The sequence below is a fragment of the Suricata suricatta genome, chromosome 5 (assembly GCF_006229205.1).
Source record: "Suricata suricatta isolate VVHF042 chromosome 5, meerkat_22Aug2017_6uvM2_HiC, whole genome shotgun sequence".
In the NCBI taxonomy this organism is placed as follows: domain Eukaryota; kingdom Metazoa; phylum Chordata; class Mammalia; order Carnivora; family Herpestidae; genus Suricata; species Suricata suricatta.
The window spans coordinates 114200820-114217510 of record NC_043704.1 but is presented as its reverse complement, the minus strand read 5'-3'; the positions used below and the strand labels follow the sequence as shown (position 1 = coordinate 114217510).

Genomic DNA, 16691 nt, shown 5'->3' with positions numbered 1-16691 from the left:
ACCTCTAAACATTTCATTAAATCCAATTATACAGCAAACACTCCCAAAATAAACTTATTTCACTTAACAGTATATAAAATGTATATAACACTTAACAGTATATAAAATGCTGTGTTATGACAGGTATCAACTATCCATTAGATGCTGAATCAATTTTTCTTAAGCACTACTAACTGCTTGCTTTTCTTCTTAATACAATGTAACTATAACATCTCTTCCCCTAAACTTTTTGTATGGGAATGAATATGTCTACATGCTTTCTCAAACCTTAGTTAAATAACAATTTCCTTTACTCCACAAAGTATTGTATATATAGCACTTTTACATTAAAATTACCCAGATCAAACAATGTTTTAATTCAGTTACATAGTCATGTCTTCTGATGTGTAATAGATTTTACCAGAAAGAAAATTTTTACATAATTAATTTCAATTTTAAAATATAAACTAGGGGCACTTGGATAGCTCAGTAAATTAACGATCAGACTTCAGCTCAGGTTTTGATCTCACAGTTTGTGAGCTTCAGCCCTACAACAGGCTCTCCACTGTTAGTTCAAAGCCTGCTTCAGGTCCTCTGTCTTCCTCTCTCTCTGCCCCTCCTCCCCTGGCTCACTGTCTCATCAAAAATAAATAAACATTTAAAAATAAATAAATAAATAAATAAATATAAACTAAACATTAGTTTTGTATGAGGATTGAACACATACTTCACAAAATATGCATAATAATGACATCCAACATTTCCTATGTAATATGTAGAATATAATAACAAATATTACAAAATTGCTTACACTTGTTTAAAATATGGCATCATACATTTTTCTTGTAGTGCACGTTGGCTCATCTCATGATCTCACAGTCGTGAGGTTGAGCTCTCCATCGGGCTCTGTGCTGACAGCTCAGAGTCTGGAGTCTACTTCAGATTCTGAGTCTCCTTAGGTCCATTGTTTGGTCACAAATAAAATGGTAAGAAATGCTTTGATTAAAAAAAAGATTCTGTGTCTCCCTCTTTCTCTGCCCTTCCCCCACTCGTGCTGTCTCTGTCTCAAAAAATACACATTGAAAAATATATTAATGTACACACATCTTTGTGCTTCTTTAAATAGCATAAGCTTTGTTTCTACCATGAACATTTCATAAGAACTTTTCATATGAAAACAAATACCAATTTATTATAAGCCATGATTGCTTACATGTCTTAAATTAAAAAAAATTTTTTTTAATTTCTTTAAAAAAATTTTAAAATGTTTTTTATTTATTTTTGAGAGACAGAGACAGCGCGAGCAGGGGAGGGTCAGAGAGAGAGGAAGACACAGAATCTGAGGCAGGCTCTAGGCTCTGAGCTAGCTGTCAGCACAGAGCTTGACACGGGGCTCGAACCCACAAACCATGAGATCATGACCTGAGCCAAAGCTGGATGCTGAACCGACTGAGCCACTCAGACTCCCCAATTTCTTTTTTTAAAAAAATATTTTATTTTTAAGTAATCTCTACACCCAATGTGGGGCTTGAACTCACAACCCTAAGATCAAGAGTCTGATGCTCCACCAACTGAGCCAGCCAGGCACCTGGCTTACATTATCTTAATGCACTAATGTAAAAAAATATTCTTTAGCTTTTATCACACATAGAATAAAACGTTAGGAAAACAATTATAATATTAAATAAGTGATCTTGTTAGGCAGATAAATAGAATGTTGCATAAATGGTTGCTCAATGTAGATAATGTGATAAAGTTCCCAGACCTGGATAAGAAGATCACAATCTCTATTAGCACATAAAGTGCAAAGGTGCTAGTACCCTGAAAATTTTATTTAGATGATATTTATGCAACACTGAATAAACACAAACTGAAACCTTAAGTCAAACTTCTAGGCTCTAATAGGCATCAAGATGGAGCATACACTCTCTGCTAGCCCCTGGTACCCAAGAGTATTGGGTTTTACTTCTGGTTGTAAGAGAATGGACATTTTCAATTTCTATATAGACTACTGGGTTACACTGTGTTATAATAAAAATAGTAACAACTGAGATTCGTTGTGTGGCAGTTTCTCTTGCTCATTTAATCCTATCTTGAAAAAGATACTGTGATCATCCCCATTTGGTGGATGGGATACTGAGGCTGAGAGACCTTAAATGTTTTGTTAGATTTCAAATAGCCAGTAAAGTGGTGGGGCTGGGATTTGGAACTAGGTACTTCAATATGGGTCTTAGGTACTTTGTCTCTGCTTGTTAGGACCAAAACAGAACATGGCTCTCATCCTAAGCACTGCTCTGTTTACTCATTGTAGAGCTACAATCTCCATGACACCCTTCAGCTGTGGGCACTGTAGAGTGGCACATGGAGTCACCATGCTTGGTATCTCCCGACAGCTACTCTGTGCTGGTCTTGCTCTTACAGACTTCCTTTGGTCAGCACTACTGTTTTTTTCATCCTTTACCCAAAGAGATGAAAAGACCAGTAGATTACATAACTGTTAAATAATCATGCTAGGTAATTCATCACAAAAAACACAAATCATTCTTTAACACACTCAACAATATTTTCTTTGCAGTATATGGAAAAAATTTGGCATAATGGAAGAAAGCATCAATTTTAGAGTTAGAAAGACCTGGGTTAAAAATTTAAATTCTGTCAGTTACTAGGAAGTGCGTACATGAGTAAATCACTCGACCACTCTAAACCTTGGTTTATATTTCTGTAAAATGGAGACTGATAAAATATCTCTTCTAGTTATTCGGCTTGTCTGGTTTGTGGAGGACAGCACCCTCCCCTCCCATATGCTCCTGTTTCCTCCCATTTGAAAGCTGTAATAATTCTACTGGATCATATTTCAGAAAGTTGAAGCATAGCACCAAAACAACACGATTTATTTTGAGTTCTTTGACTTAGTTTAACTGGAGTGAATTGTAGCCGGTAAATTCTTTATTCTCCTGTGCAGTTCATGGAATCAATTGACTGATATTCATGAGCTTTGGGGAAGATACCTAACAATATTGGGATTTTAAACAACAAAATAGGGCTGGAGGAAACATTTGGAGGTGATGGATATATTTATGGCACTGATTGTGGTGACAGTTTCATGGGTATGTACTTATCTTAAAACTTATCAAGTTGTATACATTAAACATGTATAGCTTTTTAAATATATTTGTTTCTTTAATGCTTTTTCATTTATTTTTGAGAGACAGAGCGAGACAGTGTGATCAAGGGAGGGTCAGAGAGAGAGGGAGATACAGAATCTGAAGCAGGCTCCAGGCTCTGAGCTATCTGTCAGGTCAGAGCCTGATGCGGGGCTTGAACCCATGAACTGTGAGATCATGACCTGAGCTGAAGTCGGATGCCCAACCGGCTGAGCCACCCAGGCGCCCCATAAATATGTATAGCTTTTAATATGTCAATCATAGCCCAATAAAGTGGCTAAAAATGATTTTTTAACAAACACACCTGTATGGATGGTGGTAATACATTAGGATATAATTCTACTTTCCCTAGTATTTCTTAGTAATTGTATTCCTCAAGGTATGCTTGGTGGAAGGATTAGAATCACTGGAGGTGCTGAGTAATATTTAAATACCTGGGTCTCCCTTAGGAGCTATTGAATCAGAATCTCTGGAGGAGAGGACCAAGAATCAGCATTATTCAAGGAAATATATTATTGTATGATTGATTGACTTCTCTCTGCCTACATTCCATCAGATCTAAAGGTAGACTAATATTCTAGATTCTGGGAGCCCATAGTGTAGTGCAAAATCCAGCAACACAAAAATATTATAAAACAACATGATAAAGATGAAAACAGAGATATATAAAAGTGTGCTATAAAAGCGTAGACGAGGAAATGGCTGATTGCACCAACCAGATAAATCAGAGGGGATTGCTTTCTGCTCAGTCATGCCAGTTGAGTTGGGTTTTAGAGGATGAGTAGAATTTCACTAGGGAAAGAATGGGAGTTGAAGACAGGGAATTCTAAGCAAAAAGAGCTATAGATTAAAAGACAAAAATATTTGAGGTGGATTTTGAAGGAGTACTTTTACATACTGTTCTTGGACATGTAAGTTATTAGAGATTTTTTGGAGGTCAGGTGGGCAGTAAATTTTTAGATGAATCTGTACAAATATTTGACCCCGCATTTCCACAGTTAAATATCTACTCTAGGAAGACCTGTACAGATGTTCACATTACATAAGACATTTTAAATGTCACTCATTAAAGAAATGGGTAAATAAGTCATGGCGACTTGACTTATTTATTTGTCAAATATTTACTGACACTCATTATTATTGACATTTATGAATAGTTATCATGTGTCAGGAACTATCTTAGACACTGGAGATAAAAGCATTGAACAAAGAGACAAAAATGTACACCTTCATGAAGCTTATATTATAGTAGACAGAGATAGGCAAACCACACAAATTTAAAAATAAAGCATTGGAAAGGTTGCAATAAGTGTTATGGAGAAAAGAAAGCAGGGCATGAGATAGAAAGTGTGGGGTCAGAGTTGGGACATGGGAAAGATGGTTTGTAATTTTAAATAGTGTGATCAGAGAGCTTTCAATGGGAAGATCATATTTGAACCAATACCTGAAAGTATATGAGGGAGGGAAACATGTGGATGTTTGGGGGAAGAGCATCTTGTTAGGGTTCTAATAAGTGCAAAAATGCTGCAGTGAGAGCATGCCTGATGGTTCATGGAGTAGCAAGGAGGCCATGTAACTCTCATGGAAGAGTGACTGAGGAAAGACTAGGATGAAGTGAGGTCAGAGGTAGGGGTGATTTTATAGGTAGGTCTTGTAGCTGTAGTGAGGACTCTGCCTTTGATTCTGAATGAGAGGGAGCCATTGTGCCTTTGCAGGATTTCAAACAGAAGAGTGAGATGGTGTGCTTAATGTTTTAATAGGATCTTGCTAATGCTGAATGGAGAAGAGACTAAAGGAGGCAAGAGTGGAAGCAGAGAAATCAGTTTGGAGGCTATTATCATCTAAATGAGAATGATTATATCTGTGACCAGAGTTGGAGTTGTTGATGCAGTGAGAATGGTTTGTATGTGTATGTAGGGAAGAGAGGGCCACCAGAATTTCCTGATCGACAGGATATGGGGTAAGAGATACAGAAAGGAGTCCGAGAGGATTTGAAGGGCTTTAGGCTTATCAGCTAGAAAGAGAGTAGGATGAGTGGCTGGGCTGGGGGAGGGCCAAGAGTATAGGTTTTGACATGCCAGCTCTGAGACATCTGCTAGACATCCAGCTAGGGATGGAGAGCACACAGTTCTACATGTGAGTCAGAATCTGGCATTGACACACAGCTCAGAGACATAAATTTGAGAGCTGTGTGTGAATGTATTTAAAGTCACGATATGGAGGAGATCCAGTGTTTGGAATCCAGAGATTCCAGAATTTGAAATAATATTCAGAAATGAAGAAAAACGAGGGAAACAATAGCATTGATAATAGTAAGCCAACACTCATAGAGTTTATGCCATGTTATCAAGCACTGTTCTAAAGGATTTGCATTTAGACCTTACAAAACCCTATAAGGGAGGTAATATTATAATCTTCATCTGCCAGATGGGAAAACTGAGGCAAGGAGGAGGTTAAATAACACAAATGATAAAGGGGCAGAGTTGGGATTTGACTCTATGCTGTTCTTTATTTTTTTATTTATTTTTGAGAGACAGAGATAAAGAGCATGAGCAGGGTAGGGTCAGAGAGAGGGAGATACAGAATCTGAAGCAGGCTCCAGGCTCTGAACTAGGCGTCAGCTCAGACCCTGATGCAGGGCTCAAACCCACGAACCGTGAGATCATGACCTGAGCTGAAGCCGGACGTTTAACTGACTGAGCCACTCAGGTGCTCCGACTCTATACTGTTCTTAACCACAAACAAGATTAAGTAAAAATACATTGCAGAATAATGTTATCAGAATGACATAAATATAAAGGTCTCAAATACCATCATTTATCTCTCCATATGAATATCTATGAAAATAATTGCAGAGGAAAGATCTGGATGTGTACACGTCAAACAAGAACTAAAGATTTGGGCGGCTAAGGAGACATCAAATTCATTAATAGTAATACTTACATCTTTGGGAAAATAAAGAACCAGTTGGATATGCCTCAGTTTCTTGATACATAAATAGCATTTATTCCTGCCTTCTTTAACACTCTTGAACCTAAGTGGATGCTTATTTCAATAGGCTTTTTGGATATAATTTATAAAATAATGCTGAAGGATATTGATGGAGATCAGTAACTATTAAACCAATAAGTCTTATATTTCTTATATAATTTTACTACAGGAAAATTCCACGAGAGCAAAAATTCGTATAAGAGTGTCATCACTCGCTACCTACTCAACCTGCATAAGGTATAAAGAATTTTCACAAATGGATTTTTGGATTTCACTCCAATATGCTTTATTGTGGTAATATTTAAAATATCTTTTGAAGGGAAACACTAATTCAATCAAAGAATACTCTACAGCTTAAAAACCTTGCCCATGCAAATATCCTTGATTATTAATTCATTGGATCATAAATAAAATATAAGTTAAATTAATTTTGACTTTGCATTCAGTTTCATCTTAAGGCCACATTCTGCTCTTTTGCATACCAGCTGATGTCCCTGGGAAAGGTTTGCAGCTGTTTCCGTAACCAGAGTTATAATGACTCACCCGCTAGACCTGCACTGAGCTCCTCGTGAGAGTCCAATGGCAGGATATTGATTTCTTTAAAGGCTATTAACATTCTCAATGATGAGGGTGTGAAGGATAAAGCAAAGGGAGATGGGAAGAAAAACGTTAGAAACGTTCAGATAAGTCTTCCAAATGGAAGTGCATAGAGAAGGTAATCGGCTAGTTATCTGACCTCTGCACCTTTGCAGCATACAAGCCTGTCTGAAAATGTGCTTTATAACAAATTCCATGAGATTTGGTGCCTTCTGCTCCAGGCTAGAAATACTAGGTACTGTTTTTCACTACCATTTTCCTTCTAGAGAGAGTTTTGTAGTAAAATGCCTCATGAATATCCTTATATTTGGAAAGAAAGAATGATTAAGCTTGTTTCAGCCTATGGATGTGACACTGTATGATTATCATCCAGCCATTTATAAATTGATGAATTTACTTATTTCACATGGAAGTAAGCACTAGGCTAGATGGTGGGTATGCAAAGGTGCAGATCCTTGCCATCAAGACACACAAAATCGTGGCCGAGAGGGGAGAAACGTAACATACGTGGCTATTCGCGATCAGTGGGATACATGTTGCTCTAGCCTAAACTATGATGGAAAACTCTGAAGACAGTGATGACCAACTCTCCTTTGTGCAGGGAGCACAGTTGGAAAAAGGAGCTGACAGTTGAGCTAAGCTTTGAGACCATGAAGATTTTAAGAGTGGGTACGATCAGAGCAGTGTAGGATATTTAAAGACGTAGCCATCTGTGTCAGCAAGAATGCTGTGGTTGCTGTGTTGAGGGATGGAACGATTGGGAGATTGAAGCCTGTGGCAATCAGAAAGCGGTGGTAAGAGGGGACCCGGGGCTGGGTTCGGGCAGCGTAGGGAAAGGAAGGCACGGATAGGCATGAAGATGCGAGAGACTTTAGAGATCCATTTCATGGGACATGGCAAACAGTTGATAGTGGTGGTTGAGGGGAGGAAAGAAGGTGGAGAAGGAAGAAACAAGACTTACTCCAAGTACCTGGTAGAGATTACCAGAAGAGGTTTATTTATTTATTTATTTATTTATTTATTTATTTATTTTTTGCAGGGAACTATTGAAGGAATGATTATAGGTTCAGTTTTGTGCATATGGAGTTTAGGTTTTCAGATTATTCAAGTGGAAGCATCATATAGGAGATTCAAAGGATTGCTTGGAACTCAGGTGGGGAGAGACAGTTCTGGAAATATTTATATTAGAAGCCATCAGTATACAGGTGATGGCTGAGAGAGTTGCTCTTTATTACATCTGTGAGTCTCGTTTTCGGAAGTGCAGTTACTCAGGTTCACTAAGTCTGCTTCTCAATCAGTAAAAAAGGAATAGTAATAGTATCTACACTATGATTTTGGTGAGAAGATTGATAAGACAGAGCATGCAAAGCCTTGTGCCTAGAGCCTAGTAAGACCTCAATCCATGTTAATTATTACTGTGGTTGTTTTCATTTGCTTAAGAGGAGACACACTTTACCGACTGAGCCACCCAGGTGCCCTGTGGGAAAACTGTTTTTAACTGACACAGATAGGGAGGGAGGATGAAGGTACAAGACACAGATGGAAGAAATCTTGGCCTCAGGGCCAGGAGGCTTAGTGGACATGTTCCTAGACTCTAACTGGGAGTCTAGTACACACGGTGGGGGGTTAAAGGACATGGTAAAGGTTTACAAACAACTTCAGGGGGGGGCGCCTGGGTGGCTCAGTCGGTTAAGTGTCCGACTTTGGCTCAGGTCGTGATCTCACAGTCCGTGGGGTCAAGCCCCGCATCAGCTCTGTGCTGACAACTCAGAGCCTGGAGCCTGCTTTGGATTCTGTGTCTCCCTCTCTCTTTGTCTCTGCCTCTCCCCTGCTCACTCTCTGTCTCTGTCTCTCAAAATAAAATAAAGACGTAAAAAGAAAAAAAAAACAGCTGCAATGGGGATTAAGAAATGAGGCTATCCTGGTGTCTTTCTTTGTTGATCAGTCTTGAAGGTCCTATTGATTTTACCAGGACCTGGATTTTCTTCTTTGTTAATACCTTAGGTTCAGTCGGACACTATTTATGCTCTATATCCCAGTCCAGTTTCTAAAAAGCCAACTACTGTTATCTTTAAAAGGTACATAGTCTGATACATCCCCAGTTAAACATTTCTGGTCTCTTCATTTCCTACAAGATGAAAAAAATCTTGATCCCTTAATATGATTTTTAATTCTTAGTCATCATTCCTAATATGCCTAAGGTTGCAGTAATTCTGAACCGAGATATCCTCTTCCATTAGGTTGACCATGTACTGTAATGTGCAAAAATAGCACTTTTGAGAGAGTAAGTGGGTGCTACTAAATTATATCAGGACAATAGATAAAAACTGGATTGCAGTGACGATCATCCCCTTGATTTCTCCCACTTGTGTCTTATTTGTGTCTACTGTTCACTTTACTTGGAATATCCTGTCATCAATTTCATTCTCTCCCTAGTGAAATCCTACCCATCCCAGAAAACCCAATATAATCACTAGACGCCAGAGGTAATCAATCCCCTGATTTCTCTGGTTGGCTCAATTAGCCATTTTCTCCTTTATGCTTTTATAGCATAGCATTTTACATACCCCTGCTTTTAGCCTTTATCATGTTGTTTTGTAACATGTTTGTTTGCATATCTGCCCTTTCCAATGTACGGTGAGCTCCCAGAATCCAGAATATTGGTGCATATATGGCACTTGGTACTGTGTGTCAGGCCCATAGAAGGCATTCAATAATAAAATCATGTATTCTCTTGAATTGTCATTTTCATATGTATCAATTTCCCTCTTACATTATAAACTTATGGAGGCTGTGCTCTCAGTTTATCTTTTTATCCTCTTTAGTACTATCACATTTTCTTGTAAGGAGAGGTTCTGAGCTCTATTTGATGAATGAAAGAATAAAAAGACACTGAAAAATACACTTAAGTTTCAGGCTATTAGTATATAATTCTGAGAACCTGTCCCTGAAAGAATATAGTATTTTATACAATTCTTTCTTGTTAAATACTTTCAACATAAATTTGCAGTTAATTTCCAAAGAGATTATTTTTGTGAGTAATGGTGATTTGAATCTCATAATATGCTTAATGCTTGGACAAGCAAATCCTTTAGAATCAGTCGAATTTAAATATGCAATTTCTTCTTATTTCATTCCCTGAATATGAAGGACAGCAACCTTTATCCTAGGACTGATCCAGGTTCCTGTGCTGGGCTTTATTGTTTATGTATTGAGAGGTCGCGGAGAGCTTTCTGCGAAAAAATTCCATAATTATAATATTCCTAAAGGAAGAACAGATGATGTTTTGTAAACAACAGGCATATTAGTTCCTTCCCACAAATTGTCTTCCAGACAGAAGCCCCTGCCTTCTGATGGAAGAGAGAAATTGCTTGGGTATCTGCCTGAACGTTTGGGAGCTTCCAAATGTTTACTGATGGTGTTTGTGGGGTTAGCCTTTTAGCTAGGCTGCTCTTTTACTAGTGTGGTACCGAGATAAGATAAAAAAAAGAAACACACACACAAGGCAGGGTTTTTATTTTGAAGTAGTTACTGTCAGAATCTTCAAACTATTTAAATTGGTTGTTAAGTGACACTTTATTATTTGAAGTAATTGAAGCTGGCAAAGACTGTAGCTGTCCTATCCATAAGCAGTTACCACTCCGAGGTGTCAGAGACTAGGGGAATTGGGATTCTTATTATTGGTTTTATTTTTAGCTTGTGTCAGTCAGTCATGCTGACTGAGGGCTGACACCGGAGCCAGCATATAATGAGATGTCATGATTTGTTACTTTTATGCATTCACCTTGGGGCAGTCATTATACCAAGTGAACGTCTCATGGCATCTCTTCCCACGGCTCCTACTGCCATCACTGGCTCCCACTGTTCTTACGGTCACCCCTCTCCCTTTCCTGCCAGTGCCTTCTCTGGCCAGGGCTTTCCACCTCACTCTCCCCTGCTATTGCTGATAGCTCCTGACCCCTGGTAGCTCAGCTAATGTCTGAAGCTAAAGGCTGCTCTCTCATGGAAGTGTTGTTTCCCAGAGTGTGCAGGCAACACTGGGAAGAGGCACACCGCCTTGTGGGACGGCTCGCTTCTGCCATCACAGCTGGTGAAGTGGGCGGTCGGTGAGCTGCTGTGTCCAGCTGTATAGCAATCTTTTTTTTTCTTTTTATTCTAGGGGGTCTTTGAATTTATTTTTTTTAATGTTTTATTTATTTATTTATTTATTTATTTATTTATTTATTTATGCTTAGAGAGAGAGAGAGAGACCACGAGCGGGTGAGGGGCAGAGTGAAAGAGGAACACAGACTCTGAAGCAGGCTCCAGGCTCTGAGCTGTCAGCACAGAGCCTGACCCGGGCCTCCAACCCACAAACCGTGAGATCGTGACCTGAGCCGAAGTCGACCCAGGTGCCGCATATAGCAATCTTTTTTAAAATATTAAAAAAAATTTTTAATTTATTTTGAGAGAGAGACATGAGCATGAGCAGGGGAGAGGCTGAGAGAGAGGGAAGCACAGAATCTAAAGCAGGCTCCAAACTCTGAGCCGTCAGCACAGAGCCTGCACGGAGCTCGAACCCGCAAATGAGATCATGGACTGAGCTGAAGTCGGACCCTCAACCGACTGAGCCGTCTAGGTGACCCTGTATACTTTCAAGACTTTCAGTACAGTTATCTATAATTATTCTATATGAGTCCCAATTGAAATGACCGCTAATTCCTTATTCTGTGCTTTGAAGGTTAGCAATAAAATATTTCCTATATATTGCTCCTGATAAGCAAATAAATGCTGAAGGACATTTCTCTTCTATATTCATAGCAGAGTGGTTAAATAAATAGTTTTTGGTAATCAAAAATGGTGTTGCTATGAAAATTTTTGTCCTTGTCTTTTCGTGAAAATATATTCACACATTTTTGGTTGGAATTTCCTTGGAGTGGAATTGTTGGGTGAGAGGGAATGTGTGTGTTCAGCTTTAGTGGATATTTCGCTTTTCATTTAACTTCCTACCATTAAATATTTTTATTTATTACTATACTATTTACTTATTTATTTATAATAATATTAAAGTTATTTAATTATTTATTTATAATAAATATTATTAGTTATTTAAAACTAATTTTTAATAGTTACACAATATTTCAACAAAGTGGTTATAATGCAGTTTACTTAATCCTTTCCTTACTGGTTCAGGTTTTACTGGCTTACAATTTCAGAAATCCTTAAAAAAGAGTTCATATAATCTTTATTAATGTTGGTTATAACTCTATTTGCTTTATATGTAGAATGGCTAAATGGCATCCTAGAGATGCGAGTCCCAGCATACATGTGCCCTCACCACCTCATCTGAACCGGGCATTGAAACAGGAGCTGTATTTACGGAGATAAAGCAAGCGTGCTCTGAAGCCCTCAAACTCATCCCCTTGTGGCCGGATCAGAATTATTCTTCCTCTCACTCTTCCCCCACCCCCCCACCTCCCCATCCCTCTCTTTCTTATGCTTTTTTAAGGACAACACTTAGAATACACTTTGCAGTGTACCTTGCTATTTTTCATTTAGCAATAAATTTGTGCATTTTTCCTGTCTGTACATACAGATTTGCCTTGTTTTTCTTAATGACTCATGCCATTTTAATTTGTTGCATTACCCATTAGCACAGTACTCAAATAAAGATACCAAAATTGAGCTTGATAAATCAATAATCAGCAATCAAGATGTAATCTGTAGATCTTGCTAGACTTTTCCCCTGTAGAAGAGGCTTTTTAGGCAGCAAGCTCCATTTTCAGCAAACACGACTCTACATATATAATTCATCCTTACAAAAAGGCACAAAATGAACTATTTAATTTATTCAATTTTTCAGTGACTGGTAGCTTCTCTGTTTATTTCTTTCAACAAATGGGGAACTAAAATTCTGGTGTATTATTCAATTAAACCAAAGAAACACAGCAAGTGGTATCCAAGCTGGGATTACAGTTCAGGGGCTCTCCTGGTTTCATGGACTGCTTATTAAGTCATGTTTCAATTAGTGCATCATTTCATATTCCCTCGTGTCTCATGCAAATGCAAAATGTTTAAGTTAAGGAGATAATGTTTTTAAGAACTCCAAATTGCATTTGAGCATAAATTCCAGGAAGCAGACTCACCTTCAAAATAAAAAAGGATTTTATATGAGGGCCATGCAGTTAAATAGTTAGGGTCTGAATGACTGCATTTTGTCCCTCTTTCCTGAGGGCACTTGGAAGTGACCCTGAAGCACAGATGCATAGCTCATTGTGTGAAAAACTAAGCTATAACCAAACTGGTTTGAAGTGTGTCTCGGATTTATAAGCAATATGTTTTTTTTTCCTCTGTCATTCTTTGTTGGCTTACTAGGTAAACCTTTCTATAGTCCTAGAATCTAAGTCAATGCCATGTACATCGTAGGTACCTCATAAATACTTTATCAAACTGGTTTTTTGCTTCAGTTATTTCTGTTTATAATTTTCTGTTTCTAAGGTTTTATCTCTTCAACATCCATTGGTGTATTTTCCAAAATCATTTATAAAAAGCATAATATTTCAAGACAAATAAGATATTTAACATTTAAACCAATAGAAATATGTGTTCAATACTTAAATGTTGACATGACTGGATAGAGAAACATTGGTATGACCTTAGTATAATTTGTTTAGCTATTGATTTAAATGAGTAAAAAACAGGAACATTGGAAGTAAAGATTTTCTAATATATCCACAAGCCATATATGTACACATGATATAAAATGTAGTCTTATAATCTGAAATGGGTATAGTATGCTAATATGCAATTTTATAATTTCTGTTACAAATGATTATATCCTGCTAATAAGAGCAGAAGCATAGTGAAATCAGTTTTCTATGCTCTCCTAATCATGGGATGCATACCAGAATACTCACATACCCAATACTTACATTATGTTAGAGGGTAAGACAGTTTTCAGATACTGGACACACACACACACACACACACACACACACACACACACACACACACTTCTTTGAAAAACAATAGCAACAGCCAAGTAGCTTTATTATTTCATTTTTTTCATTAAAAACAAATTACTTTTTGGTAAAATAAGTGATACATTTGGTACTGTGAGCTATCTAGGGATCTGTTTTGCTTTTCCCATGGGAAGAAGAACTTGAAGCCACTGAGTGAACTCTGCAAATAAGCTACATGGACGAAAAAAACCCTAATCATATTAATAGCATCATAGAATTTTCATGTTATTACAAAAGTTAATCTTAGCATATGAAAGAGCATCTTGAATAAATTGAGACTCAGTCCTGTCCAATAAATATTTCCTGATCAGAACAAACTACTTTGTATTTTTCTAATTAATCCAGAAAAATGTTTTGGAAACGCCAAAATGGATACATACATTATCCTTATTCTGTTAACACTGATATTCTCTACCAAGTAAGATTTAGATAAATAAGATCCCTCTTTTGTCTAGAGCACAGAAGGACATCGGGTGTGATAATAATGTGGTGAGTTTTAATGCTTCAAAATTTTGAAAGGAAAGATCTATGTTCCTGCGTTAGTGTACCTACACATGCTATTCATTAACAAAGTACAGCATGGTAATTTTTTCCAAACTGGTACAGTTAGAACAAATATTTGTCAGGGTTAGTTTCAGAGAACAGAACCCAGTGAGCTAGTGTCAGCAGAACAAGATTTATTGCAGAGTGTTAAATGGCATGCCGAATCTTTGGGAGGGCTCGAGAAACAGGCTCCAGGTTAAGTTTCCAGGGACACCTGTAAGAGCCACGCTCCTGAAATGGGTCCAAGAGAGCGACTGGTGTTGCCATGACTGTGTTTACCTGGGACACGGCCATGAGCACTGCTGGCTCCACGCTGTCTCTGCCCCCATTTCCACGAACAAAATGGATGTCTCTTGTCACTTCTCTCCCATTTACTCCAGATCCAAATTCTCGTCTTGCATAAATACATTCGATGGCAGAACACGATGTCTGGAAAGCTAACTGCAAGGGAGTCTGAGAAGTTTAGTTTTTAAATCTCTAGGCTTTATTGCACAGAAAGGCACCCCAGAAGATGGGGAAAGATATTTAACAAAGCAATTTATAGGATATGCCTTAGAAAGAATGATAATTCATAGGAATACACAAATTAACTACCAAAGGCTCAAGAATGGCATGTGTAGTTCATTGGTTTTATAATTTTATATCCAAGGTATTGATTCCTACTGACCATCTTCTTTGTTGTTGCGTAGAAATTCACATACTCAATCTTCTTTTTGACATTCAAAGTTTCCAGAAGCTAACATTTCCATAACCATTCAATATCTTTGCCCTCATGACTCCTTAACACTACTTCTTTATATCGCTCCCCAGTACCTGTTATGTACAGCCATATCTTCCTACTCACCTGGTCATGTTTTGTTTGGAATGCTTTTTTTTTTTCTTTCCTTTTCTGGACTCATTTAATTTCTATTCAGCTCTCAAGGGTAAACACAAATTTTATTTCTTTAGTGAAGACGTTGCCAAACATCCATTTCACAATATTTTATTTTCTTATAAGCATAAAATGATAAGAAAGTGACAAGTTTTTTAATATTTGTCTTATACACAGATTTTGTAAACATAATTGACTTAAAATAAACTGCACATATTTATTTATTTTTTAATTTTTAGTTGAGATGGAGACAGTGTGTACATATGTGTGCTTATGCATGCATGAGCAGTGAAAGGGCAGAGGGAGAGAGAGAGAGAAAGAAAGAGAAAAAGAGAGAATCTCAAGCAGGCTCCATGGGAGCCCGATGAAGGGCTTGATCCAACAACCTTGTGATCATGACCTGAGCCTAAATCAAGAGGCAGATGCTTAACTGACTGAGCCACTCAGACACCCCTAAACTGCATATATTAAGCATACATTTTGCTGTTTTGATACATGCTTATACCATTGAAACCAAATGTTTCCTCCTGCCTATTTTCCTGTGGTTTTTTTTTTTATTGTGATAAAATATATATAACAAAACTTACTATCACAACTTCTTTTAAGTCTACAGTTCAGTGTTTTGTGTCCATTCATATTGTTGTGTAGCAATGATATTTTCTTTATTTTTATTTTGTTAAGTAGACTTCATGCCCAGCGTGGAGCCCATCATGGGACTTGAACTCACAACCCTGAGGTCAGGACCTGAGCTGAGATCAAGTGTTTGAGGCATACCTGACTGAGCCACCTAGACACCCCCAATGATATTTTCTTTTTGTATTTGTAATAACATTAGTCTTCTGGATGCCCTGAATTTCCCTGCCTACCATTATTATTGACATCATAGACTTCTTGGTCATGAGCAATAGAAGTGGACTCTGGTTATCTAGATGAAATCAGGTATCCATAGAATCATGGAAAGGCTGAAAACCAGGCTGGAAAGTGAATGAAAAACAAGGGTTAGGCAGCTTACACCATAGCAAATATGAAAATGGAGGATTAGTCCTTCTTACATTCTCCCTCTGCTACAGGGAAACTTGAGCCCCAATGCTCTCTATATTGTTAAATCATTTGTTCAGAATTTGAAGTCCCAAGTGTGAGATTGTGTTTCTGACTGGGGAACTAAAGTCTAGCGACTGATCAATGACAGGACAAGGACATGTGAAAGGATGCTCTGCCTCATTGGATTTCCAAGTTGTAGGGGGGTTACTACCTTAAAGGCTGTGTACACTTAGCAGGAGATTTCCCAGAAGGGGATTTCCTCCATTGTTTATGCATCTCTTGACTCTCTACAGTGATTAGAAGGCCTTGCCTTGTGTTTCATTTCTTCCACAATAACTAGAAAGTTTCTAGACATATAGTAATTGTCTATATATATTTGTTGAATTTTTTAATTTATTTTTTTATAATAGTTTATTGTCAAATTAGTTTCCATATAACACCCAGTGCCTCTCCCCACAAGTGCCCCCCACCATGACCATCCCCCCTCCCCACTTCCCCCTCCCT

The 16691-nt window shown here is 37.8% G+C and overlaps 1 pseudogene; it reads right to left on the bottom strand.

The window, feature by feature from the left end:
• LOC115291248 overlaps positions 1-16691 on the bottom strand; it is a 43283-nt pseudogene that overhangs the window by 19854 nt on the left and 6738 nt on the right.